Source organism: Phoca vitulina, unplaced genomic scaffold (genome assembly GCF_004348235.1).
Source record: "Phoca vitulina isolate PV1807 unplaced genomic scaffold, GSC_HSeal_1.0 scaffold72, whole genome shotgun sequence".
Lineage (NCBI taxonomy): Eukaryota > Metazoa > Chordata > Mammalia > Carnivora > Phocidae > Phoca > Phoca vitulina.
Genome location: NW_022589775.1, coordinates 4,470,313 through 4,497,047, shown reverse-complemented (window position 1 = coordinate 4,497,047; position 26,735 = coordinate 4,470,313). Strand labels below are relative to the sequence as shown.

At 37.7% G+C, this 26,735-nt stretch overlaps 1 pseudogene; it reads left to right on the top strand.

The window, feature by feature from the left end:
- The first annotated feature begins 3,614 nt into the window (after positions 1–3,614).
- Positions 3,615–26,735, top strand: part of LOC116625019 — a 37,572-nt pseudogene continuing 14,451 nt past the window's right edge.

Genomic DNA, 26,735 nt, shown 5'->3' with positions numbered 1-26,735 from the left:
TTCTGTCATCTTCTACTTCTCGAATCCGTCTCAGAGCTAAGACGCTCTGGTCCCTGCCTATGCTGATTTTTGCATCTTCTGGCCTAGCTCCCAATCACAGTGATTTTGCAGCTGCAAGAGCACTATTTCAGAGTCAGCCCAAAGAAGAGCAAAGCAGACTTTTACTAACACCAAAGACACCAAATGAAATCAAAAGATGAAATCAAACCAATGGAAGCAACTCACAGGAAAGGAGATACAGTCTACGGTAGGGATCAGTGAACCTCGAAGGAGTGAGATCAAAGCCATACTTCATCTCACAAAAGGAACATTGGTATAAGGCTTCCCAAGTGTGAAAATCAAAGAGATCTTCTCTGTCTCCTTCATATGAGAGCATTCAAGGATAGGAAAGGTAGATTTATGGGTCTGAGACTTCTGCTGAAAGCCTTGCCTTTCTCATGAAGTTACATGTCTGGCATGTCAACCCAATATGATGGATTATGTTATTGTTCCCCACGTTGGCTCTCTTCCCTGTAAGGTGATTGCACATCCCAGCCCATTTCTAGGGGACCTGTAGTGCTTCTCTATGGGTGGAGTACACTGCTTTGCCACATTACCAGGTTTGGCTGTGTGACTTTTGTCTGAGCAAATGAAATGCAAGCAGAGGCCATGGTGTCCCAGTTCCAAGCAAACACTTAGAAGAACCACAGTTTTTAGCCAATTCTTTGTTTTCTCTCTGCCACAAAAATAGCATATCTCAACTAAGGGCTGCTTTTTTGCTGATCCCTGAACAGAGGAGACATTTGGAGCAGAATCGTAGCAACTGATTCACAGCTACCACCATACCATGCAAGTGGGAAATGAAAATTTGTTGGCGTGAGCCCCTGAGATTTGGAGACTGTGTGTTACTACAGCTAAGCTGACTAATACATCTGATACCACAAAGTAGTAGCACAACTGCACTGGGATAAGCATCCCATCTCTAAGGTTATTCCATTGCTTAAGGGGTTTGGATTTTAATCTAAACATGAGCCAGAGATTAGCTAGGATTGGTTCAAGATCTATGTTATCTGTAATCAGATGTACCAGGGATAAAGAGCAATTGTTGTGCCATCCTGGAAGAGCTGGGCTGCTACAAGCCATCATTATCCTAGGGAGTCATAATTAACCATTTTACAACTCTGGGAGTGCCCATAACATAGCTCAGCCTTGAAGGAGTCGGGCAAGCATAGGTTTATATCTGTCTCACCACAACCTCTTTCTTGAAATCCAAAGCAAGTTAATTTGTCCTCCCTTCTTGGAGTCTGTGGAATTAAGACACACAAGCAGGGCTATTAGACAGAAACTGCTTCTTTGGGCTTCCAGTTCAGCAACTGCCTTCATGGTTCCACCTCTCCCTTTTAAGTTGTTTATTTATGGGCTGTTTGACAACTCCACTGGTCAGCCAGTGGCCTTGGGGTGCAATTACAAATACTTTAAAACTCAACGTTAGCATGTTTTTCAAATCAATTAAAAGCATTTAAAAATATTTAGGGAAGAAGCCAAGAGCAACCAAAGTCCAAACCACCTGGACAGGCCCACAGGGACTTGCAGGGCTTGACAAACTCAGTCTTGCCAGGACTGGCAGGGAGGAAAGAACGGTGAGATTCAGAAAATGAGTTGGATGGCAGGAAAGCAGGCTGAGCAGAGGGCATGTGTTCCTAGAATGCTGCTGCCTCATCCAGCAAGGACAGACAGGGCTGGGAAGCAGACCTCAAGCATAGCTGTGGGAGCTACGCCCCAATCCTTGGCAAGCTTAGCTTGGTGGTGGGGCCCAGGCCTCATGAAGACAGCCAGCGGCACGCTGATTGGTGCAATCACAGATGATGTCTGCTGTCCCTGGAATGAATTATTCTTCAGAAGATTAGCAGCAAAGAAGATTCACTCTTTGGCTAGACCAACTGGAGGGGATGAGTCACCCTCTAGGACTTAGGAGTCTGGGAAAAAGAATGAGCAGAAGGAACTCATGAAAGGCAAAGCTCAACGGGACCCAAACAATGATTGTCCAAGGATGTGTTACCACAGAGCAGCCATAGCTGGAAAGGATGTTAGAACCAGATTCCCCTATCAGTCCAGTGTCCTTCTTTTATAGATAAGGAAACTAAGTCCAGAGAGGTTAAATGACCCATCTGAGCCAGTGAGCACATGGCAGAGGCAGGGCAGGACTGGGGGCTGAATTTTCCATCTGCTGGTGAGAGCCCTTCCTTAGTCTCTATGCTGTCCTGTTCCAAAATAAATATAAGGTCCTGGCAGGAACCCCTAATGTCCAGTCCAGGTCAGCAGACAGAAGGTGTGGCTACAACAGCAAGGCCTTCTGAATCTTGATACAATTAGCAAGTGATCAGCCCAGGACACTTCTGCTCAAGGTTTCCATACAGAATAGAGGTATAAGATACTGTTCTGTAGATATTATCTGCATGTGGGAGGGGAAAAATCAAACCACATGATCTCCCGAACCATCGAAACTTCATCTTTGAAGAATTCCACAAGTCAACCTTATTGTCAGTGGTAAGGAGCCTCCCTAATGAGAATTGCATAAAGCATGAGTAAGATGCATCACTCTCCCTTTGGGACTGGGGATTAGGAAGGCAGGTGGGTGGAGTGGAAGGGAATCAGAAGAGGAAGGAAGATGAGGGAAGTGCTTAACAAAAACACTTTCTGACAAATAATGAAAACAAAGAACTTGGCCGGGTGGGTACAGCTAACTTAGGTTTTTATATGAGAAAAAGAGTAAAGGACTCATTTAAAAGGCTTATAGGTAGATTGGACATTGTTTCAAAACACTAGATTGACATAAAGATCTTAGAAATACACAGAAAAGGCAAATTTCTGTAGATTTCCTTCCCCCTTGCCAGTTGTCATACTTTCATTTCCTCCCAAAGAAGATCCTAAATACCTACTCAGCAAAATAGAATACATGACTTCGTCAACAGATAGCTTCAACCATCAGAAGAGCAACTTAACTTCATTCTGCAAGTATTATCAGGCTCCAATGGAAGATAGTCTTTCCATGATCACTCCGTTGCCCTTGGGCTTCACAAAGTGATGAACTTCTCAGGAGGAAATGCTTCTCCAGCACTTGGTAGATTCGCTTTGTCTCTTCTGACAGCACCTGTTTTTGCCACTTGGAGCAGACTATGGCCAGAGTTTCTCTTTGCATAAACCACACAATAACCATGACCTCGTCGGAATAGCTTTCAGGGCTGACTAAGTTGAGACACAACTCAAACAACCATGTGAGTTAAAGGTTTCAAAGAATCATCGAGATGAACTGAACCCTACAGAAAATGATTCTATCACCAGGAATTAATAGGAATTAAAACCTGTCTGAAAATCAAGAGAGACAGGAGTTAGATGGGCAATGGGATTCCATGTAACTTGGGCTCTTCCTCTGCAAAGTAAGCCAAAGCAGACACAAGAGGGCACTTGAGCCCATACTCATGTGAGAAGCAAACTTCTTGTGACTCCCTCCAGCCTCCTACTCCCTTGGGTCCCCACCCAAGACCACGAACCTGATCTGTAAAGGAGCTAAACTCCACCTACAAAAGGGAAAATATTAAGTGGATTGATTTTTAAGCTTCGCACAATAATGCATGATGTATCAGAGTGATATTGGTGTAGAGATTGCTATCAGAAAGGAAATTTGGTCTTTGCCCAGAGCAGTAAATTTACAGCCATCTCCTGATCACCCAGCATGGTAAGGGTCACAAAAAGAGCACGACTCACACAATCCAAAAGCCTTTCTAGTCCGTAGTTTCAAAATCACCCTTCCCCAAGGAGGGTGAGCAAAGCTGGTGTCAGAGAAACCAAATAGGCCAGCTTGAGTTTCATTTCCCTCCACTCAGAAGTAACGATGAAACACCACAAAAGTAACTGCTTTAAAAACCACCTAGATTCCCCAGGTTATTTTAGATTACCTCATGGGAAATAGTAGAGCAGACAAATTTAAAACTCTACTTATTTTTTCACCCATTAAGGCCTCAGGTAGGTATATGCTGTGGGCTGAATTGTGTCCCCCCACCCCCATCCCCAAAATTTATATGCTGAGGCCCTTATCCCCAGTACCTCAGAATGTGATTGTTTGGGGGAGATAAGGCTTCTAAAAAGGTGATTAAGATAAAATGAGATAATTAAGTAGGTCTTAATCCAATATGACTGGTGTCCTTATAAGAAAAGATTAGGACACAGATACACTCAGATGGAAGACAACGTGAGAACACAGGGAGATAACCATCTACAAGCCAGAGAGAGAGGCCTGAAGAAAAAACCAACCCTTGCATCTCAACTTCTGGTCCCCAGAACTGTGAGGACATAAATATCTATTGTTTAAACCACCCAGTCTTTTGTACTTTTGTTATAGCAGCCCTGACAAACTAATACAGTATATTAATTTTTCCACACTTTAATATATTCACATATCTCAGTGAATATATTAAGTATATTAAAAAATTACCACTAGGGAGTCACTTAAAAACTAAACATAATGTTTTATGTTTAGTGTTTAATGTTTTGTTGATATCCACATTGCATCGGAGACATGTCTGAACAACCAAAATAATGACCTGGTCGACCTAGAAGTTTGGGCTCTCAAATCCATAATAGTTGCTCCAGCTATGTGGACATCAACATCCACTTTTTGTTCCTATCATTTCCATTTGACATATGGGAAAAATGAGGCCTCAAAAGGCTAAACAATTAGTTCAGGTTTGCAACTGGAAGCGGGAAGGGCTTGGGTTTGAACCTAGTTATCCTGAGTCAGAAATTGTGCTCTTCTCAATCATGAGACACTACCTCTGCAGTCAGGAGCAAAGAGTGTGATATATTCTGAGCTTTAATGGCTGAGAGAAAGGTTCTATCACTAGCAGAAACAGAGAAGATCCCAAAGTTTTGTTTTGAGGTGAAAACAAAAGTTGTTTGAGTTGGATCTTAGATCTATAATCCTATGGAGAGCCCTAAGTAGGAGCTGGAGATCCAGGGCATGGCAGGCGGTAGGAAAAATGGGGCTCCACCTTGTGAGGCATGGAAGTAGGTGAAACGTTAAAGTAGAAAATCCTAAGGAAACAAGACAATGACAAGGACTTTGTTCAAGTAAAACCACAATTAAGATGAGAATGAGGGAAAGGCCATTGTGAAGAAGCCAGAGAATCAGAGAGGAACCAGAAAACACAGTGTTCCAGGGATCCAGGGTAAAATAATGTTAAGTATGTGGTGGTAAATCCACTGAAGAGTACACTGCTGACTTGTGTTGTTAGGAAATTGAAATTAGTGTTACATTGAACTATTTTGAGGGCAGGCAATTGGTTTGACTCAACTTTTTATTATTGGGGTATTTGGGTCACTACATAATAAAAATTAGCATTTAAAAAATTTTATTTTTTTTTTGAAGATTTTATTTATTTATTTATTTGAGAGAGAGAGAGAAACAGCATGATAGGGGAGAGGGTCAGAGGGAGAATTAGGCTCCCCGCTGAGCCGGGAGCCTGATGTGGGACTCGATCCCAGGACTCCAGGATCATGACCTGAGCCAAAGGCAGTCACTTAACCAACTAAGCTACCCAGGCGCCCAGAAAAAATTAACATTTAAAAAATTTTATTGTTCGTTGTTTAACTATGGGGGAAAATGTAAAGTACATGAAACTGAAAATATATTATTATTGGTTTTGCAAATAATTACAATGACCTGAATGTGGAAAAAATGCCTGTAAAATGACTTCTTAAGTTCAGAAAGATTAAGGACTTAAAAAACCAACAGAGAGACAGCTACATTTTGACAAAATAATGGATATGAGTAATGCAGATGTCTAGTGATACCTAACCTGCAACAAATTGAAAAAATAAAACTATAGTCTAATAAAAAAGAAGTGGAAACCCCATTTCTTGACTAAATCATTAAAAAGGAAAGGTCTTTGGGGCACCTGGGTGGCTCAGTCAGTTAAGTGTCCAACTCCTGATTTCAGCTCGGATCATGATCTCAGAGTCATGGGATTGAGCCCGAGTCAGACTCCACACTCAGCAGGGAGTCTGTTCGGGATTTTCTCCCCCTACTCACTCTCCTGCTCTCTTTTTCTCTCTCTAAAATGAATAAATAAATCTTTAAAAAATAAAAATAAAAGGAAAGGTTTTCTAGTGAAGTATTGTCATTAATGGAAAAATGCATATATCACACACATTTATTATCATTTTTCAAAAAATTAGACTAAATCTTACTACTACTTACTACATAAAATCTTTGAGTTGGAAAGGCCATTCAAGCTAAATCACCACACCATATACATAGGCAAGAATTCCCTCTGCAATATTCCTAACAGATGCTCATTCAATAGTCCACACTACTGTCTCCACTAATTATAGAAAGTTCTTCTTAATATTGAGTTTACAGCTATCTCCCCACAAGATCAATCAAATTCTTCCCTTGGGACAGGATAAAATGAATCTGGACCAAAATAATTAGCTTGTCTCTCATTAATCATCTCTTCTGCACATCTCTAATTTTTCCATTGGCTGTCCAAGAATGTAGTTTTCAGACCCACTCTGTTGAACCATCATTATTTATGTGCACTCCAGCTTAACAACTGACCCTTAAAATGTGACAGTGAAATTTCAATACAGTATTCCAGCTAAGTCTTGACTATCATAGCTATTATTAAACAATCATCGAGAATCTATTAAGCGCAAGACATAGGGGATACAAAGGGGCATAAAACATGGTGTTTAGAACTCAGATCTTATGGGCAATATCTGAAGTATAAGACTGTGTTAAGTTTTTGGTAGCCATGTAGTATTTTGGTTTCACTGAAAATTCATAGTTAATAGATTTGTTCATGTTTTATTTTCATTGTTACAAAAACTGCTGTCAGAAAGTTTTGTATGTTACATCTTATCATTGTAAAATTGACCTTTTGAAGTTGACAATAGGGACTCACATATTTCATGTCATTTCACAGCCAGTGGTCCAGCCTGGAGAGATCCTTCATCCTTTCATCTTTTACCCCCAGCTTTATAAACTATAAGCTGGTAAGTGTGATAAACATGGCTTTTATGTTTATGCCCAAGTCACTGATAAAAATTTTCACAGGAGGGGTACCTGGGTGGCTCAGTAAGTTAAGTGTCCAACTCTTGGTCTCAGCTCAAGTCTTGATCTCAGGGTCGTGAGTTCAAGCAAGCCTCCATGGTGGGTGTGGAGCTTACTAAAAAAAAAAAAAAAAAAAAAAATTCACAGGAAAACTCCAAGAACAAAGAACTGCGGCATGCTTGGATGCCTGGAGAAATTTCTTTCCAGGTTGACCTCCCTTGATTTATATCCTTTCATGTGATTGTCCAACTACCTGAAAAGTCTTCTGTTTGTAGTATCAGCCATCCCACATGAGTCTATCTTATTCAAAAGATTATCTAGGCTTTATCCAAGGCAAGACAATAATAAAGATTGAAGGGGGGTGGTTATTTGTGCTATTTATAGTTACTACTATAGAAAAAAAAAAGAACTGCAAATAGCTAACTGATAAAAAAAAAAAAAAGCCAGAGGAACCAATCACAAAAACAACAGCAGAAACTGTCTAGAAAGAAACCACAGGGCTCCAAAGAGGGGGCACACTACCAAATCATATGCCAATGGTCATGAGAATGCAGAAATCCTTATCCCCTTAGAAAACGCGCATATTTCTAGGAAATGTGGCTCTTCACTCCCCTAGGAATATTGTGGAATAATCTAGGATGTGTGAAAAGAGCACACTGTAGAAGTTTATTATAGGATGCAATCAACACAATGATCACAGACGGGGAGGACCCCTGCCTGGGTCATGGAAGATTAAATCTTTGTGGACTTGACTTGAGATTTGGTAATTCTTCTTCTAGGTAATATTAAGCTAGTCCTTATTGGTTATACAAGTTAGTTTTAATTTGGAGTTATTTCTTACTTTATCTTCTCCCATGTGGATTTTGGTCCAAAGATGACAACTGGGGGTCCCAGAGCCAATAAGATATATGCTTTGTCTGCTATTCTATGGTGATCATGCAATGTAGGAAATCTATGATCAAAGAAAATGAGAGTTTATTTTGACCTTTTCTTAGTAAATGTATGTCAGTCCCTATTGATTACCATCTTCTGTTCCAAGTGTTCATCAGCCATCTATCTAATAAAGGACTCTAGAATTTCTTAAATCTATTTTTTAAATATTTAAATATTTCTTAAATCTATTCTTTCACCTCTCCAATTCTCTAATGTCTCTGACAACAAATCTAGAAGACTTTTACACTCTGAGAAGTAATTTATCTAATCCTGAAGGCATGACCACACTTAAGATCTCTTGAGGCTCTCTTACTCTCTTTTTCCAAATCCTATGCTTGGTGATAGAGTGGAAAGAGAATAACTTTGGATTCAGAAATCTATTTATCAAACTTGTTCACTGTGTAACTTTGGGCAAATTACCAATGCTCTCAATCCTCATTATGTTCCTCTATAAATTGGGGATACCTCTTAATTCACAAGGTTACTATAAGAATTAAATGAAAATATGCAAGTAAACCAAAAAAATAACAAAATATTAACATTTAAAATCCAGCAATATAAAAAATAATTATACAATATGACCAAGTGGGGTTTATCCTGGAAATGAAAATCTGGGCCAATCAGTGCAATCCATCAGATTAAGTGCCGACAGAAGAAAAACCACATGATCATACCAACTGATGCAGAAAGGCATTTGACAAAATTCAACACCCATTCCTGATTGAAAACAAGAACAAAACGCTCTGAAAACTAAGAATAGAAACAAACTTCCTAAACCTGATAAAGGGAATCAACAAAAAACCTTCAGATAACTTTCATACTTAATGGCAAGAGACTGAGTTTTTCCCCCCTAAGATTAGGAACAAACCAAGGATATCCACTCGCACCACTCCTATTCACCATCATACCAGAAGTCTTACCCAGTACAATAAGGCAAGAAACAGAAATAAAAGGCATACAGGTTAGAAACAAATAAATAAAAGTGTCCCTATTTGCAGTATGATTATCTACATAGAAAAACCCAAGGTTTCTACAAAAAAAGAAGGAAAAACAAAAATAAAAAACCTCCCAGTATCATAGTCACATGGTACAAGGTCACCACACAAAAATCAATTGTATGTCTACCTGCTAACAATAAACAATTAAAAACCAAAATTAAGGGCGCCTGGGTGGCTCAGTCAGTTGAGCGTACGACTCTTGATTTTGGCTCAGGTCATGATCTTGGGATCAAAGGATCCAACCCTGTGTCAGGCTCCATGCTCTAAGCCTGGAGCCTGCTTGAGATTCTTTCTCTCCCTCTGCCCCTCCCACCCCACTCACACTCTCTCGGGGGAAAAGAAAAAAAAAGAAAAAAATTAAAATCATAATACCACTTACAATAGCTCTAAAAATATAAAGCACTTAAGTATAGATCTAACAAAACATACAGGATCTATAGGCTGAAAACTACAAAATATTGATGAAAGTAATCAAAGACCTAAATAAATAGAAAGACATACAACATGTATGGATTGAAAGACTTAATACTGTGAGGAAGTAAATTCTCCCTAACTGATCAATAGGTCCAATAAAATCTCAAAATCCAGCAAGATTTTTGTAAATATACACAAACTGATTTTAAAATTGATATGGGATGCCAATGGAACTGGGATATTCTTCTTTGAAAAAGAAGAATAAAGTTGGAGGAGTCATACTATCTTTTTCAAGAATTTACTATAAAGTTACAGTAATCAAGACAATGTGGTACTAGTGAAAGTTTAGACATAACGATGGGTGGATTTGAATAGAGGGTCCAAAATCAGACCTACACAAGTATGACTGATTAGTTTTGACAACATTTCAAAGAAAATTAAATGAAAAAGGTGGTCTTTTCAAAGAATGGTGTTGGAATAATTGGACATTCATATGCAAAAAAATGAACATCTTGCAATGACATGGATGGAACTAGAGGGTATTATGCTAAGCAAACTAAGTCAATTAGAGAAAGGCAATTATTATATGATCTCACTCATATGTGGAATTTAAGAAACAAAACAGAGGATCATAGGGAAAGAGAGGGAAAAACAAAACAAGATGAAATCAGAGAGGGAGACAAAACATAAGAGACTCTTAATCATAGGAAACAAACTGAGGGTTGCTGGAGGAGGGCAGAGGGAATGAGGTAACTGGGTGATGGACATTAAGGAAGGCACTTGATGTAATGAGCACTGGGTATTATTTAAGACTGATGAATCATGGAACCCTACCTCTGAAACTAATAATACACTATATGTTAATTAATTGAGTTTAAATTAAAGAATGAAAAAAAACAAAGCAACTATGATATAAAAAATAAAAATAAATGTAAAACATATAGCTATAGAACTTTTATATGAAAACATAAGAGAAAATCTTCAGTATCAAGAATAGACAGTGTTCTTAGACATGGCAACAAAAGCACATCATTAGAGAAAAAAATAATAAATTGGACTACATCAAAATTAAAACCTTTTACTCTGTGGAAGATACCATTAAAAGAATGAAAAGATAAGCTATTGACTGAGACAAAATACTTGAAAATCATATATTGGACATCGTAACTGGATCCAGAATATGTAAGAATCTCTCAAAATTCAACGGTAGTAAATCAAACAACTCAATTTAAAAATAGGCAAAAGACTTACACATCTCATCAAAGAGGTAAGAGGATGTCAAGTAAACACATGAAAAGGAGTTCAAAATTATTTTCCATTAGAGAAATGCAAATTAAAACCAGGCTTAAAACACACCAATTAGAATAGCTAAAATAAAAAATACTGACAATACCAAGTCCTGGCTTGGATGCAGAGCACCTGGAACTTTCACATCTCTGGTGGAATGCAAAATATAGACACTGTGGAAAACAGTTTGACAGTTTTTTTCTAAAATGAAACATACATTTACCATATGACCTGGCAATCCCTTCCCTAGGTATTTGCCCCACAGAAATGAAAAGTTATGTTCACTTAAAAATCCTTACATGGATGTTTTGAGCTGCTGTATCCTTATTTACCCCAAACCAGAAAGAACCCAAATGTTCTTCAATGGTGAATGGTTAATCAAACTATGGTTGAACAAACACAAAAAGACAAAGCACTGAGCAATCAATACATGCAACAACTTGGATGAATGTCAAATGCAGTACATACCGAGTAAAAAAAGCCAGTCCCAAAAGGTTACATAGTGTAAGATTCTATTTATCAGAAAGATTATACTGTCACCACAGAGAAGAGATTTGTAGTTGTCAGAGATTAGGAGAGTGGGGGCAGGTTGTGGCTGCAAAAGCATAGCACTAAGAAATGTTAAGGGGTAAGAGAACTGTTCTGTATCTTTACTGTAGTGGTTTCCTGAATCTAGATCAGCATGAAAACTCATAGAACTGTACATCAAAAGATAAAAGTCAATTTTACCATATCCTAATTTAAAATGTCTTGGTGCTGATGGGTCTTAAGGAGGGCACATATTGCATGGAGCACTGGGTGTTATAGGAAAACAATGAATCATGGAACACTACCTCAAAAACTAATGATGTACTGTATGGTGACTAACATAACATAATAAAATTAAATTAAATTAAAAAAATAAAATGTCTTGGTGCTAAAATAAAAAGACACACTCCAAGACACTTCATTTCTGCTTCCTTGTCTGTAAAATAGAAGTTTTAAACATACTTTATAGGACACAATAAAATAACTGACAGAAATGTTTACCAATATGGTTTCTGAATTGAGTAGCCAAGCATCCTCAGGCATAAAGTATGAAACAGAGATAAGAAGGGCATGTGTTTATTTTATGAATTTCATTAAAGATGCAGGCCCCCATGAGAACTGGCTTTGATTGAACCCCCTTCTTTCAAAGGAGTCACTTTCCTGGACTGACTACCAGAATCTTATTCCTAAATGCCTATTGGGTCTACATCAGGTGATTTTCTTCTGCTTTTATCTGGGTTCTATATTACCCTTTGATTCCTTCAGGGTCAAATCCCAAGTCACAATGGACAATCATGCACTGATTTACAAATTTTAGAGGGTTTTTTTCCACTAAAATATTAGTCAATTTTTCCCCATTGTCAATTTTACGTGAATTTTAGAGATTTTTTTTAATCTCTATTTTAAAATAGCCCAAAGTTAAGCTCCTAAAATAGAATTTGTAATATCTTCTGTCTACAGTTGCAGCAACTGCACAAATATGTACCAATGCTTGAACTTTAGAAATTACAAATCTGACAAAAGCCATACAAATTTGCTTTTCGCCTCTTCTCACTGCCTTTTGTGAGTACAGTCTTAGAGACATTCTGAGTCTCCCTGACTTTTGGAAAGAAGAATAACTTCTGAACTGGAAACTATCTCAAAAATATTCCAGAGTATTCTTGTGCTCATTCTCTCTCTCTCTCTCTCTCTCTCACACACACACACACACACACACAGAGAGAGAGAGATAAGCGTCTTTGGGGTTTTTTGCTCTTTGGTTTTTGGTGTTTTTTTGTTTTTTCAGAAAAAGAAATTACTGTTTAAGGGAAGAAATGAAGCTGCTTCACAATAACTTTCACCTAATATCTAGTAATAAATATTAACTATTTATGAAGCTACAAAGAAAAAGTTTACCAGCAGATTCCAAACAAATTAAGCAATATGACCCAGTGTCATTAACTTTAATAAACAGAATTTTAAAATGCAGATATGTCTCACAGAGAAGAGTATGGCATAGCTCCTAATTTCACTCCTACCCTTTCCCCAGAAGCCACATATATCCATTAACAAAATCCTGAGAATTCTCACTAGCATCACTCAATTTGAAAAGAAGTATAGCATATTGCTTATCTTCTTCCTCTTCTGATTGGGGAGGCAGTAAAGAAAAGCAAAAGATGTAAGCAACATAGCTGATTCTCTCTGAAGGAGATAAAGTCCCTGAGATGCTTGTAAATTGAGGACCAATGTGAATCCAAGGTCTACACATGGAATATATCCTGACTGGGTAGAGAGAATTCAGGTGCCTAACATTAGAGAGAGCCTCCAAAATGAAAGCAGAGTCCAAGCACACACACACACACACACACACACACACACACCATACCCTTAGGCTACACTATACTTCTGGCAAGCTAGCTTATGGTAGTGATGAATGAGGTAACAAATTAAAGCTAGGCTACATACAAAGTCTAGTCCAGATTTAGATACTGGTAAGAGTCACTATTCAGACTCTGTGTAAGTTATTGTCACTTGTTTCACTATCAAATCAGCAAAAAGTGCAAAAATCAAGGTTTCAAGTGGGTAGGAATATATCCTAATGCCTCCCTTTGCTCCTCAGAGTCCTCTAACATCCAATGGTATCAGTATCTTAAAGAAAGAAAAGAATCTGCTGGTTAGAGCAGTAAAGAACCATGGCCAACAATAAAAGTGAATGAGATTTTTTAAAATAATAAATGGCATGACAACAGTGAGAAGAATCTATGGAAAAATTGGAGAAGAAAGAAAATATAATATGTAATTAATAAAGAAACTAACTTAGACGAAAAACAAAGCAAACAAGAAACAGAAGGAAATTTTTCAGAAGAGCTTTGAGTAATAAGACAAGAGTCAACAACAACCATTTGACTTTGACAAAATAAGAACACAATAATTAGAATATAAAGAACACTATAATATGAAAAGGGAAAATACAATTCTTAGAAAATAAAATGAGAAGCAAAACAATGTCATTAGAAATAAGCAAGTTAAGAACAATAAGAAACAAATAAGACTGAAAGAGCAAAAAACAAAACCCACTTACTTACATTTAGAAAAAGATTATGAACATCATAGTAATGAAAATAAACATGAGTGCTTAAAGAATCATAGAGAAAACACTACCGAAATAGGCCGCTAACAAATGCATAATTGGTGTCTAGAAGAAAAATAACAAATGAAATAAGAAAAGTATTACAAAGATATATTACAAGAAAATATCCTTGAAATGAAAACATTAAATCTGCACAGTGAATGAACATGAAGATTAGGTATGGAACTCTTTACATTAATATATGTCCATGTGAAGTTAGCATTTCAAGAAATAATGAAGAAACAATCATTCAAGCATCAAGAAAAGCTAATCAGGAGGAGGAGCAACATGGCGGGGGAGTAGGAGACTTAAATTTCATCTGGTCCCAGGAATTCAACTAGATAGGTATCAAACCATTCTGAACACCTATGAATTCAACAAGAGATCGAAGAAAAGAATAGCAGCAACTCTCTGACCAAAAAAGCAACCACTTTCTGGAAGGTCTCTTCTGATTTGTTTAGTGTATATTTTTCTGGGGTCCTTGTTACCCTGTTAGCATTTTGTTCTCTCATTCATCTGTTCCCCTCTGGACAAAATGACAGGACGGAAAAACTCACCTCAAAAAAAAGAACAAGAGGCAGTTCGGACTGCCAGGGACCTAATCAATATGGACATTAGGAAGATGTCAGAACTAAAGTTCAGAATGACGATTATAAAGATACTAGCTGGGCTTGAAAAAAGCATGGAAGATACTAGAGAAACCCTGTCTGGAGAAATAAAAGAACTAAAATCTAACCAAGTGGAAATCAAAAAGGCTATTAATGAGATGCAATAAAAAATGGAGGCTTAACTGCTAGGATAAATGAGGCAGAAGAAAGAATCAGTGATATAGAAGACCAAATGATGGAAAATAAAGAAGCTGAGAAAAAGAGAGATAAACAACTACTGGATCATGAGGGCAGAATTCAAGAGATAAATGATACCATAAGAAGAAACAATATTAGAATAATTGGGATCCCAGAAGAAGAAGAAAGAGAGAGAGGAGAAGAAGGTATATTAGAGCAAATTATAGCAGAGAACTTCCCTAATTCGGGGAAGGAAACAGACATCAAAATCCAGGAGGCACAGAGAACCCCCCTCAAAATCAATAAAAATAGGTCAACACCTCGACATCTAATAGTAAAACTTACAAGTCTCAGAGACAAAGAGAAAATCCTGAAAGCAGGTCAGGACAAGAGTCTGTAACCTACAATGGTAGAAATATTAGATTGGCAACAGACCTATCCACAGAGACCTTCATGCCAGAAAGGACTGGCATTATATATTCAGAGCACTAAACGAGAAAAATATGCAGCCAAGAATACTATATCCAGCCAGGCTGTCATTGAAAATAGAAGGAGAGATAAAAAGTTTCCAGGACAAACAAAAACTAAGAGAATTTACAAACACGAAACCAGCCCTACAAGAAATATTGAAAGGGGTCCTCTAAGCAAAGAGAGAGCCTAAAAGTAACATAGACCAGAAAGGAATAGAGACAATATACAGTAACAGTCATCTTATAGGCAATACAATGGCACTAAATTCATATCTTTCAATAGTTAACCTAAATGTAAATGGGCTAAATGCCCCAATCAAAAGACACAGGGTATCAGATTGGATAAAAAAACAAGATCCATCGATATGCTGTCTGCAAGAGACTCATTTTAGACCCAAAGACACCTCCAGATTGAAAATGAGGGGGTAGAAAACAACTTACCATGCTAATGGACACCAAAAGAAAGCTGGGGTGGCAATCCTTATATCAGACAAATTAGATTTTAAACCAAAGACTATAATAAGAAATGAGGAAGGACACTATATCATACTTAAAGGGTCTATCCAACAAGAAGATCTAACAATTGTAAATATCTATGCCCCTAACATAGGAGCAGCCTATTATATAAGCCAATTAATAACAAAATCAAAGAAACACATTGACAACAATACAATAATAGTAGGGGATTTTAACACTCCCTTCACTGAAATGGACAGATCATCTAAGCAAAAGATCAACAAGGAAATAAAGACTTTAAATGACACACTGGACCAAATGGACTTCACAGATATATTCAGAACATTCCATCCCAAAGCAACAGAATACACATTCTTCTCTAGTGCCCATGGAGCATTCTCCAGAATAGATCACATCCTAGGTTACAAATCAGGTCTCAACTGGTACCAAAAGACTGGGATCATTCCCTGCCTATTTTCAGACCACAATGCTTTGAAACTGGAACTCAATCACAAGAGGAAAGTCAGAAAGAACTCAAATACATGTGGAGGCTAAAAAGCATCCTACTAAAGAATGAAAGGGTCAACCAGGAAATTAAAGAAGAATTTTAAAAATTCACGGAAACAAATGAAAATGAAAACACAACTGTTCAAAATCTTTGGGATCCAGCAAAGGCGGTCCTAAGAGGAAAGTATTTAGCAATACAAGCCTTTCTCAAGAAACAAGAAAGGTCTCAAATACACAACCTAACCCTACACCTAAAGGAGCTGGAGAAAGAACAGCAAATGAAGCCTAAACCCAGCAGGAGAAGAGAAATAATAAAGATCAGAGCAGAAATCAATGAACTAGAAACCAAAAGAACAGTAGAACAGATCAACGAAACTAAGAGCTGGTTCTCTGAAAGAATTAATAAGATTGATAAACCCCTGGCCAGACTTGTCAAAAAGAAAAGAGAAATGACCCAAATAAACAAAATCATGAATGAAAGAGGAGAGATCACAATCAACACCAAAGAAATACAAACAATTATAAGAACATATTATGAGCAACTCTATGCCAGCAAATTAGATAATCTGGAAGAAATGGATGCACTCCTAGAGATGTATAAACTACCAAAACTGAACCAGGGAGAAATAGAAAACCTGAACAGACCTATAACCACTAAGGAAATTGAAGCAGTCATCAAAAATCTCCCAACAAACAAGATCCCAGGGCCAGATGGCTTCCCAGGGGAATTCTACCAAACATTTAAAGAAGAACTAATACCTATTCTTCTGAAACTGTTCCAAAAAATAGAAATGGAAGGAAAACTTCCAAACTCATCTTATGAGGCCAGCATTACCTTGATCCCAAAATCAGACAAAGACGCCATCAAAAAGGAGAATTATAGACCAATATCCTTGATGAACATGGATGCAAAAATTCTCACCAAAATACTAGCCAATAGGATCCAACAATACATTAAAAGGATTATTCACCACGACAAAGTGGGATTTATTCCTGGGCTGCAAGGTTGGTTCAACATCTGCAAATCAATCAATGTGATACAATGCATTAATAAAAGAAAGAAAAAGAACCATATGATCGTCTCAATAGATGCAGAAAAAGCACTTGACAAAGTACAGCATCCTTTCTTGACTAAAACCCTTCAGAGTGTAGGGATAGAGGGTACATACCTCAATATCATAAAAGCCATCTATGAAAAACCCACAGCGAATATCATTCTCAATGGGGAAAAACTGAAATCTTTCCCCCTAAGGTCAGGAACACGGCAGGGATGTCTACTATCACCAGTGCTATTCAATATAATATTAGAATTCCTAGCCACAGCAATCAGACAACAAAAAGAAATAAAAGGCATCCGAATCGGCAAAGAAGAAGTCAAACTCTCATTCTTTGCAGATGATATGATACTTTATGTGGAAAACCCAAAAGACTCCACCCCAAAACTGCTAGAACTCATACAGGAATTCAGTAAAGTGGCAGGATATAAAATCAATGCACAGAAATCAGTGGCATTCCTATACACCAACAACAAGACAGAAGAAAGAGAAATTAAGGAGTCGATCCCATTTACAATTGCACCCAAAACCATAAGATACCTAGGAATAAATCTAACCAAAGAGGCAAAGAATCTGTACTCAGAAAACTATAGAATACTCATGAAAGAAATTGAGGAAGACACAAAGAAATGGAAAAACGTTCCATGCTCATGGATTGGAAGAACAAATATTGTGAAGATGCCAATGCTACCTAGAGCAATCTACACATTCAATGCAATCCCTATCAAAATACCATCCACTTTTTTGAAAGAAATGGAACAAATAATCCTAAAATTTGTATGGAACCAGAAAAGATCCTGAATAGCCAGAGGAATGTTGAAAAAGAAAAGAAAAGCAGGTGGCATCACTATTCCGGACTTCAAGCTCTATTACAAAGGTGTCATCATCAAAACAGTATGGTACTGGCACAAAAACAGATACATAGATCAATGGGAGAGACTAGAGAGCCCAGAAATGGACCCTCAACTCTATGGTCAACTAATCTTCAATAAAGCAGGAAAGAATGTCCAATAGAAAAAAGACAGTCTCTTCAACAAATGGTGTTGGGAAAATTGGACAGCCACATGCAGAAGAATGAAGCTGGACCATTTCCTTACACCACACACAAAAATAGACTCAAAATGGTTGAAAGACCCATATGTGAGACAGGAGTCCATCAAAATCCTAGAGGAGAACACAGGCAGCAACCTTTTCGACCTCAGCTGCAGCAACTTCTTCCTAGAAACATCACCGAAGGCAAGGGAAGCAAGGGCAAAAATGAACTATTGGGACTTCATCAAGATAAAAACTTCTGCACAGCAAAGGAAACAGTCAACAAAACCAAAAGACAACCAACAGAATGGGAGAAGATATTTGCAAATGACATATCAGATAGGGGGCTAGTATCCAAAATCTATAAAGAACTTATCAAACTCAACATCCAAAGAACAAAGAATCCAATCAAGAAATGGGCAGAAGACATGAACAGACATTTTTCCAAAGAAGACATCCAAATGGCCAACAGACACATGAAAAAGTGCTCAACATCGCTCGACATCAGGGAAATCCAAATCAAAACAGCAATGAGATACCACCTCACATCAGTCAGAATGGCTAAAATTAACAAGTCAGGAAACGACAGATGCTGGTGGGGATGTGGAGAAAGGGGAACCCTCCTACAGTGTTGGTGGGAATGCAAGCTGGTGCAGCCACTTGAAAACAGTATGGAGGTTCCTCAAAAAGTTGAAATAGAACTACCTTATGACCCAGCAATTGCACCACTGGGTATTTACCCCAAAGATAAATATGTAGTGATCTGAAGGGGTACATGCACCCCAATGTTTATAGCAGCAGTGTCCATAATAGCCAAACTATGGAAAGAGCCAAGATGTCCATCAATGTATATACACATTGGTATATACATATACATTGGAATATTATGCAGCCATCAAAAAGAACAAAATCTTGCCATTTGCAATGACGTGGCTGGAACTAGAGGGTATTATGCTAAGTGAAATAAGTCAGTCAGAGAAAGACATGTATCATATGATCTCACTGATATGAGGAATTCTTAATCTCAGGAAACAAACTGAGAGTTGCTGGAGTGGTGGGGGTGGGAGGGATGGGGTGACTGGGTGATGGACATTGGGGAGGGTATGTGCTATGGTGAGCACTATGAAGTGTGTAAGACTGATGAATCACAGACCTGTACCTCTGAAACTAATAATACATTATATGTTTAAAAAAAGAAGAAGAAGAAGATAGCAGGAAGGGAAAAATGAAGGGGGGGAAATCAGAGGGGGAGACAAACCATGAGAGACTATGGACTCTGAGAAACAAACTGAAGGTTCTAGAGGGGAGGGGGGTGGGGGGACGGGTTAGTCTGGTGATGGATATTGAAGAGGGCACATATTGAATAGAGCACTGGGTGTTTTACACAAACAATCATGGAACACTACATCAAAAACTATTGATGTAATGTATGATTAACATAATAAAATAAAATTAAAAAAAGAAAAGCTAATCACCTCCAAGGAGAAAAACAATTATCAGACAGATCTCAGACTTCTGCAGAGCAACATTCCACACTCAACTATAAATGAGAGTAGTGTGCAATGTGCTGTCTAATATGATAGTCACTAGCTACATATGGCCTTTGAACACTTGAAACATGGCTAACTGAAACTGGGTTGTGTTGTAAGCATAAAATACATGCTGGGTTTTGATGACTTACTATAAAAAAAATAATTTAGGGGTGCCTGGGTTGCTCAGTCAGTTAAGTGTCAACTCTTGACTTCGGCTCAGGTCATTATCTCAGATCGAGCCCCATGTTTGGCTCCACACTGGGCATGGAGCCTACTTAAAATTCTCTCTCTCCCTCTGCCCCTCCCTACTCGCACTCTCTCTCTTTCTCTTATAATAATAATAATAATAATTTTTAAATCTCATTAAGAAAGTTTTAAGTTGACTACATGTTAAAAGGATATTTCAACATATTGGGTTAAATAAAATATACTATTAAAATTAATTTTATCTGTTCCATTTTTTTTTAAAGATTTTATTTATTTATTTGACAGAGAGAGAGAGAGAACAAGTAGGCAGAGAGGCAGGCAGAGGGAGAGGGAGAAGCAGGCTCCCCGCTGAGCAGGGAGCCCAATGTGGCGCTCGATCCCAGGACCCTGGGATCATGACCTGAGCTGAAGGCAGCTGCTTAACCGACTGAGCCACCCAGGTGCCCCTGTTCCATTTTTTAATGTGGCTACTAGGATTACAATTCTATCAGACTATTTTGATCTACATAGTTTTTTAGGAAAGAATATAATAGCTACCCAAGATGTTTTAAAGTAATTTGTAGCAGGTATATGTTGTTTAATGTAAAAAGGGAAATTCAGTTCTTAAAACCTTTTATTGAAGAAACTACTTGATGAAATCCAGAAAAGAATCAAAATAAAGAACTCAAAATTGGAGAAGTCATGGTAAAGAGGACTAGTGAAGAGCACTGTATGCATCTAAATATACCAAAAATGTGGAACTGTGGTTGCAAAGAAGATATTATACATCTTGACAATATAAAAAGTAACAATATAACAGGGATCAATAAACTTTTCCTAAAAAGAGCAAGAGAGTAAATAATTTAGGCTTGCCAGCCCCATCGTCTCTGTCAAGACAATTTAATTTCACTGCTGTAGTTCAAAAGCAGGAATAGACCATACATAAACAAAAGGATGTGCCTGTGTTAATAGGAAAACTTTATTTACCAAAACAAACAGGACCATATTGTTCCCATCAGGACTACTCCTTTCACTGCTGTAACTCAAAAGCAGGAATAAATAATACATAAACAAATGAGCACAGGCAATTGAGCAAGTTACAATAAAACTTTATCTACAAAAACAAGCAGCAGGCCAGATTTGGTTGTAGTTTCCTAACCCTATAACAGAGGGGAGGAAAATAAATGTATTATAATAAAATCCCCATCTTCTTAGTGTGTGTTTTAAAACTATCTAAAATTGAAATATACTGTTTTTAAAACACATAAAATTCCCTTTTTAAATTTGTTTAATATATTTTCCTTTAAAGAGGAGTTTTTACAGAAAAATACCTTTGAGGATTAAGAAATCAGTCTAGGAATATTACTCAGTCATAAAAAAGAATGAAATCCTGCCATTTGCAATGACATGGATGGAACTAGATAGTATTATTCCAAGTGAACTAAGACAGAGAAAACAAATATCATATGATTTCACTCATATGTGGAATTTAAGAAACAAAACAAATGAGCAAAGGGCGGTGGGGGGAAGGAGGCAAACCAAGAAAAGACTCTTAATTATAAAGAACAAACTGGTGGTTACCAGAGGGGAGGTGGGTGGGCGGGATGGGTTAAGTAGGTGATGGGTATTAAGCAAGGCACTTGTGATGAGCACCAGAGGATGTATGGCAGTGTTGAACCACTAAATTGTACACCTGAAACTAATAGTACACTGTATGTTAACTAACTTGAATTTACATTTAAAAACACAATTAAAAAAAGGAAAATCAGTCTAAAATTCATTTATTTTCTGTTTCACCTGTTTATTTTCCCTAGCAGTTCAATTCAAATAACCTTGAAAAATTTTTTTTACTTTATTTTTTTGAAAAATTTTTTATCTTTAAAAATTACTTGATTATTTTCCATGCTATAGGATTAACATATTCCATCACTGTTGCTTTTTAACTCTTTTATAACCACATACCCCAAAAAATGTGTATGACTGCATTTCTTTAAAATGGTTACTGAAAAATACTCTTGCCCATTGATGTCACTCGGAACCGAATAACTTCAGAGTAAAAACTGACTGTGTTACCATTACGATCTGTCATGTTAGGTTCAATATTCTCCAAATCTGCCAATTGGACTTCTCTGCTTTTTCCCTGAGTTACCTGCTATTTTTCTGTATAGTGTCAGCTACACTTTAAAATAGGCCTCTGTTTTTGTTTTTCAGCTTATGTTCTTTGGTCAACTCAGGTCAACTATCCTGATACTGCGTGATACCCTCTCATATCATCTGACCCTAAAAATACATCCTTGCAAAATCAAAGAATGTGTTTTTCTTTCCGAGTCATCTTGACAGGTATCCAGTTCCCAAACTAAAGAATTATAGCGAATTTCAGGAGAGCACTGGGGTGAGAAAATCCTTTCATGGAGGCCTCTGTGTCCAATCGCTGTGTACGCTCCAGTTTTTGTCCTTCAGCGAGAAAAGAGATCACCCAGTCTCTGTAGATGGAGTGCTGTCCATCAAACACAACCAAAGTCAAAAGGGACTTCCCAGTTCTCTGAGAAAAGCAACAACTGGAGCTTTATAAGAAAGTGCCAGTAACTCATAAACAACTCAGATATCTTTTACAGGGAGATTATTTCTAAAACAATAAATCTTTTGCCTGATACTTGTTCAAACATGAACTCAAACCGCCTGAACCATTTATCAGATATCGTCTTTTGGTATGATTTCTTTCTTAATCCTTGAAAAATCGTACTACAATTCTATGTGTGGCCAGAACACCTTAAACAAGGTTGCCAATCATTAATTAAATGCCAGTTATTTAAATTTTAATACCTGTGATAACTTTTACCATCTATTTGAACATTCATCTAAATATAGTAGTTCAGGCCAAAAAGAAGACAAGACAAATTTTCACCTGAATAATCCACATTATCTCTCACGAGTAATCTCATCTCAATAACCATCCATTTCCTGGAAATTACTGTCACTGTATTAGAAGCAGTTTCTTGAAGAAAAAAATGAAGTTCCGTGTACTGTACTGATTACATCTATTTTTCTGATCTCGTCATGGCTCTTAGACCGTGTCACCTTGGTGGCAATGTAACTTGTTGGATAATTTTTATGATAGATATATTTTACTCAAGGGCCATTCAAATATTTAAAAATAAATTTCTCTTGAAGAGAAAAATCTATTCTGGACTTCAGATAGGATAATTCTCCTGCACTCCTTAAATAGTAAGGTGCGTCATCAGAAGCAAAGCACCAAACACTTAGGGTCCCTACAGAAATATCATTTTGTTTGTTCAGCTGCACATAACCTCACATATCTCAGTCCCATGCATGCTGGGTATTTTTAGTAACCGCTCAAGTTGCTTATCTCTCTTTAGCGTATTCTTTCATAACCCTAAGAAACTTCTGCCACTCTAAAAATTTATTCCCATTTTGCTTATAGCCAGTGAGGAAGTCATCATTTCTCCATGGATTTCCATTAAAGGAATTTAGATAAGAGAATGAGATCATATTAGCAATGCAGGAATCACTGCGGTCAGCAGCCACAAGGATAAACATGGTGGTAACCACCCAAAGCCAATGTGGGAGTCGGAATGGCTGGACCAGTGAGGCACGTTGTTCTGCTGCAGGATGTCTTGATTCTGACATTGTGGTCAGTGTTAAAGACAAGAGTGAGTAAGGGCCATGGTGTATTTGTATCAGTATATCCAAAATATTTAGGTGCTTTCTAGATTCAAAAAAAAAAAGTTTGTACTACTAAATAATTTTTCATCAAGCCTCAACTTTCATTCCAGGAACACAAGGAGAAGGTTGCTATATTTGTTCTTTTTTTTTTCTCACCTATAAATAAAGAAGGCAGGTGTTTAAACAGCAATGTCCGAGATCTGAATTCAATTCTAGAAGGATTTTTAGACTGATCAGTTAAATATAGAGATAATTTACTGGGTGAGGTTGTAAACTTCCCAAGTAGTATGGCTTTAAGATCCTGAGCTGTCATTAGAAAACAACTATTTACTTTGGACTTAAAAATAATTGCTTTAAAAAAACTTGGATCCAGAAACTTCAACATGTCTCTTTCATTGGTATTAACAGTCTGTCTAATATTATAGTTACAAGGATGGCCTCTGGAGCCAGAGTACCTGAGTGCAAATCCCAGGACTGCCATTTATGAGCTTGGCCAAGTTATTTATGAGCTGGGTCAAGTTAACCTTTCAGTGACTCAGTTTCCTGATCTGTAAAAGTATCTGCCTCAAAAAATTGTTGTAAAAATTAGATGTGTGAATTTAATGCTCCTGGCATATGGTGAGCACTAACTGTGATTGCTGCTATTAGTCTTATTGCACATCTGACATTTTACTTCTTATCAGGATAAAATGCTTTGTTTAAATTTGATTTTCTTAATGTCTTTACAGAAATAGGCTACTATAGAAACCTGGCATAGAGGCAAAGACAGATACACTATTAAATTTTGTTATTCCTTACCCACTCACTTTATGTATCCATTCATTTATTCATCTATTCATCTGGCATGTATTGAACACGTATTATGGACCTTGTATAGTGCAAGACTCTGAGGACACAAAGATAAATAAAATACAACCATCAGAGAAGAAGAGAGTCATATATGTTACCAAGCACATTAATGTCTCAGGTCTATGGTAGAAGAATGAAGAGCACAGTGGAGGTGTGCGTGAGGGAAAGACAAACTTCACCCTGGGGAAGGAAGGGTTAGGAAAATCTCCATTGAGGAAGGGGTGCCTGAGCTGGGTACTGAAAGAAGAGCAAAGTTCATCTGGGTCTGAGTTAGAGGGCAGAATATTACACGTAAAGAAGGACGTGAGGACAACCTCAGTGGGTAAACAGAGCCCTTCCAGCAACCTAGTGGAAAAAACTGACACAGATTTTTCCACATGCTAGATAAAATAGCATAAGAAACAATAGCCAAGCTTGAAAAAAGGAAAACAGCCCATAGTTTCAAGAAATGAAGGGGACAACCCAATGCAGAGTAGTAAATGAAACTGATATAGCAACTTCTCAGGGGTTGTTAGCCCTCCTTAGAGAGAAGGCTGAGTGTTTCCAGCAGGAAAAAGAGAAGAATACAGCCCATGTGAGGTAGAGAGTTGGAACTGAGATCTCTGCACTTAGCTGGGCCCATCTAGGAAAAAGGAACTAAGAAAATTCTCCCCACCAGCCTGGAGAAGTAGCAAGAAAACTTGCCATCTGCCTGGAACTCAGGGTGGGGAAAAATTGAAAACCCCACACCTAAGGCACATTTGCATATAAGCGTCCAATTTATATTTTCCCCATCAAAATCCCATGCTAAGACATTAACATAAAGCTGGTCTGAGACCCATGAAACCACTAGATAACTGGCGAAACAGGTATTTCCACCACGGAGGGCACTACTCCCATGGGGGAAAAATCAACCCCTACTGAAGATGATCTCACAATGAAATATATTAAAAAATCACACACACACATACACACACACACACACACACACACAGACTCTTGGAAACAATCCACCATTGTGAGAGAGAGTCAGTAAATATTACAAATGGAAAATTCACATTACAAAAACTAGATATAATAGATGTGAACAAGACTATAAAATAAGTGAAGTTTAAATAATCAAGGAGATAAAAGTGGGAATAGAAACAACAGTGAAAGAACAAGATGATGATGAAAAAAAGACAAAGAACAGAGGTTAATATAATGCAGCATGGTTCACTTAGATATTACTTGGAGCTCAGAATCTCTACAGTGGCAGGTGGGGTGGGGGGCAAAGGTGTGGGGAAATATGGGGAGAGAATGGAGAAGAGACATCAAGAGATAAGTCCTGGGATGCCTGGGTGGCACAGTCGGTTAAGCATTGGACACTTTTCAGCTCAGGTCATGATCTCAGGGTTGTGAGATGGAGCCCCGCATCAGGCTCTGTGCTCAGCACAGAGACTGCTTAAAATTCTCTCTCCCTCTGCCCCTCCACCCTGCTATCTCTCTGTCTCTGTCTCTGTCTCTCTCTCAAATAAGTGAATCTTTAAAAAAGAGAGAGAGAGATAAGTCCTGGAAGGTAGACAGGATCAAGTTATGTAGGGTCCTGTGTCATCCTAAAAAGTTTAACTTTATCCCTCAGCAAGGAGAAGATATTAAAGAGTTTTAATCAAGAAAGTGATGAATAGATTTGTTTGAAGATGTTCTCTTTGGCAGTACTTGGAAAATGAGTGAAAGGAGACAAGAATGGAAAATGGAGACCACTTGAGATTTTTTTTTACACTAGACCAGATGTCTTTAATTCCAAGTTGCATTTATAGGCTAAGGAACATTCAACTGCTCTTATCAGAGTTCTAAATTTTGATTGCCCTACAAACATCAGCAGAGTTCCAGAAGCTACAGGACTGCATGGAGCATATTTGCTGTCAGATGGTGCAAATGTTGGGGATACAAAGGTGAACAAAACATGGGCTCTGTTTTTCTCTCCTCCAAGTGCTCATAAACTAGCAGGAGAATCAGACATGTAAATAGATACACAATGTGATGTATATAAGAGAGGAATGAACAGAACAGGGGAGGCTGGGGCAGAGGAATGTTGACAAAGGGATTACAGAGAAAGGGACATTTGAGTTGAAGCCTGAAGGAAGAGTGAGAACATTCAATGCAGGAAGAATTTTGTAACCTCAATGACTCATGAATATAATAGCAATATGATGAAAATTCAGGAACCACTTTCCATAAACTTCATATCTTGATGATATTCTGACATGAGTCATCATGTGGTATAAGAGAAGAATAAAACTTGATCCTTAGAGAGCTTTTGATTTAATAAAAATTCCTTATTTTGGTATAACGGAATAATT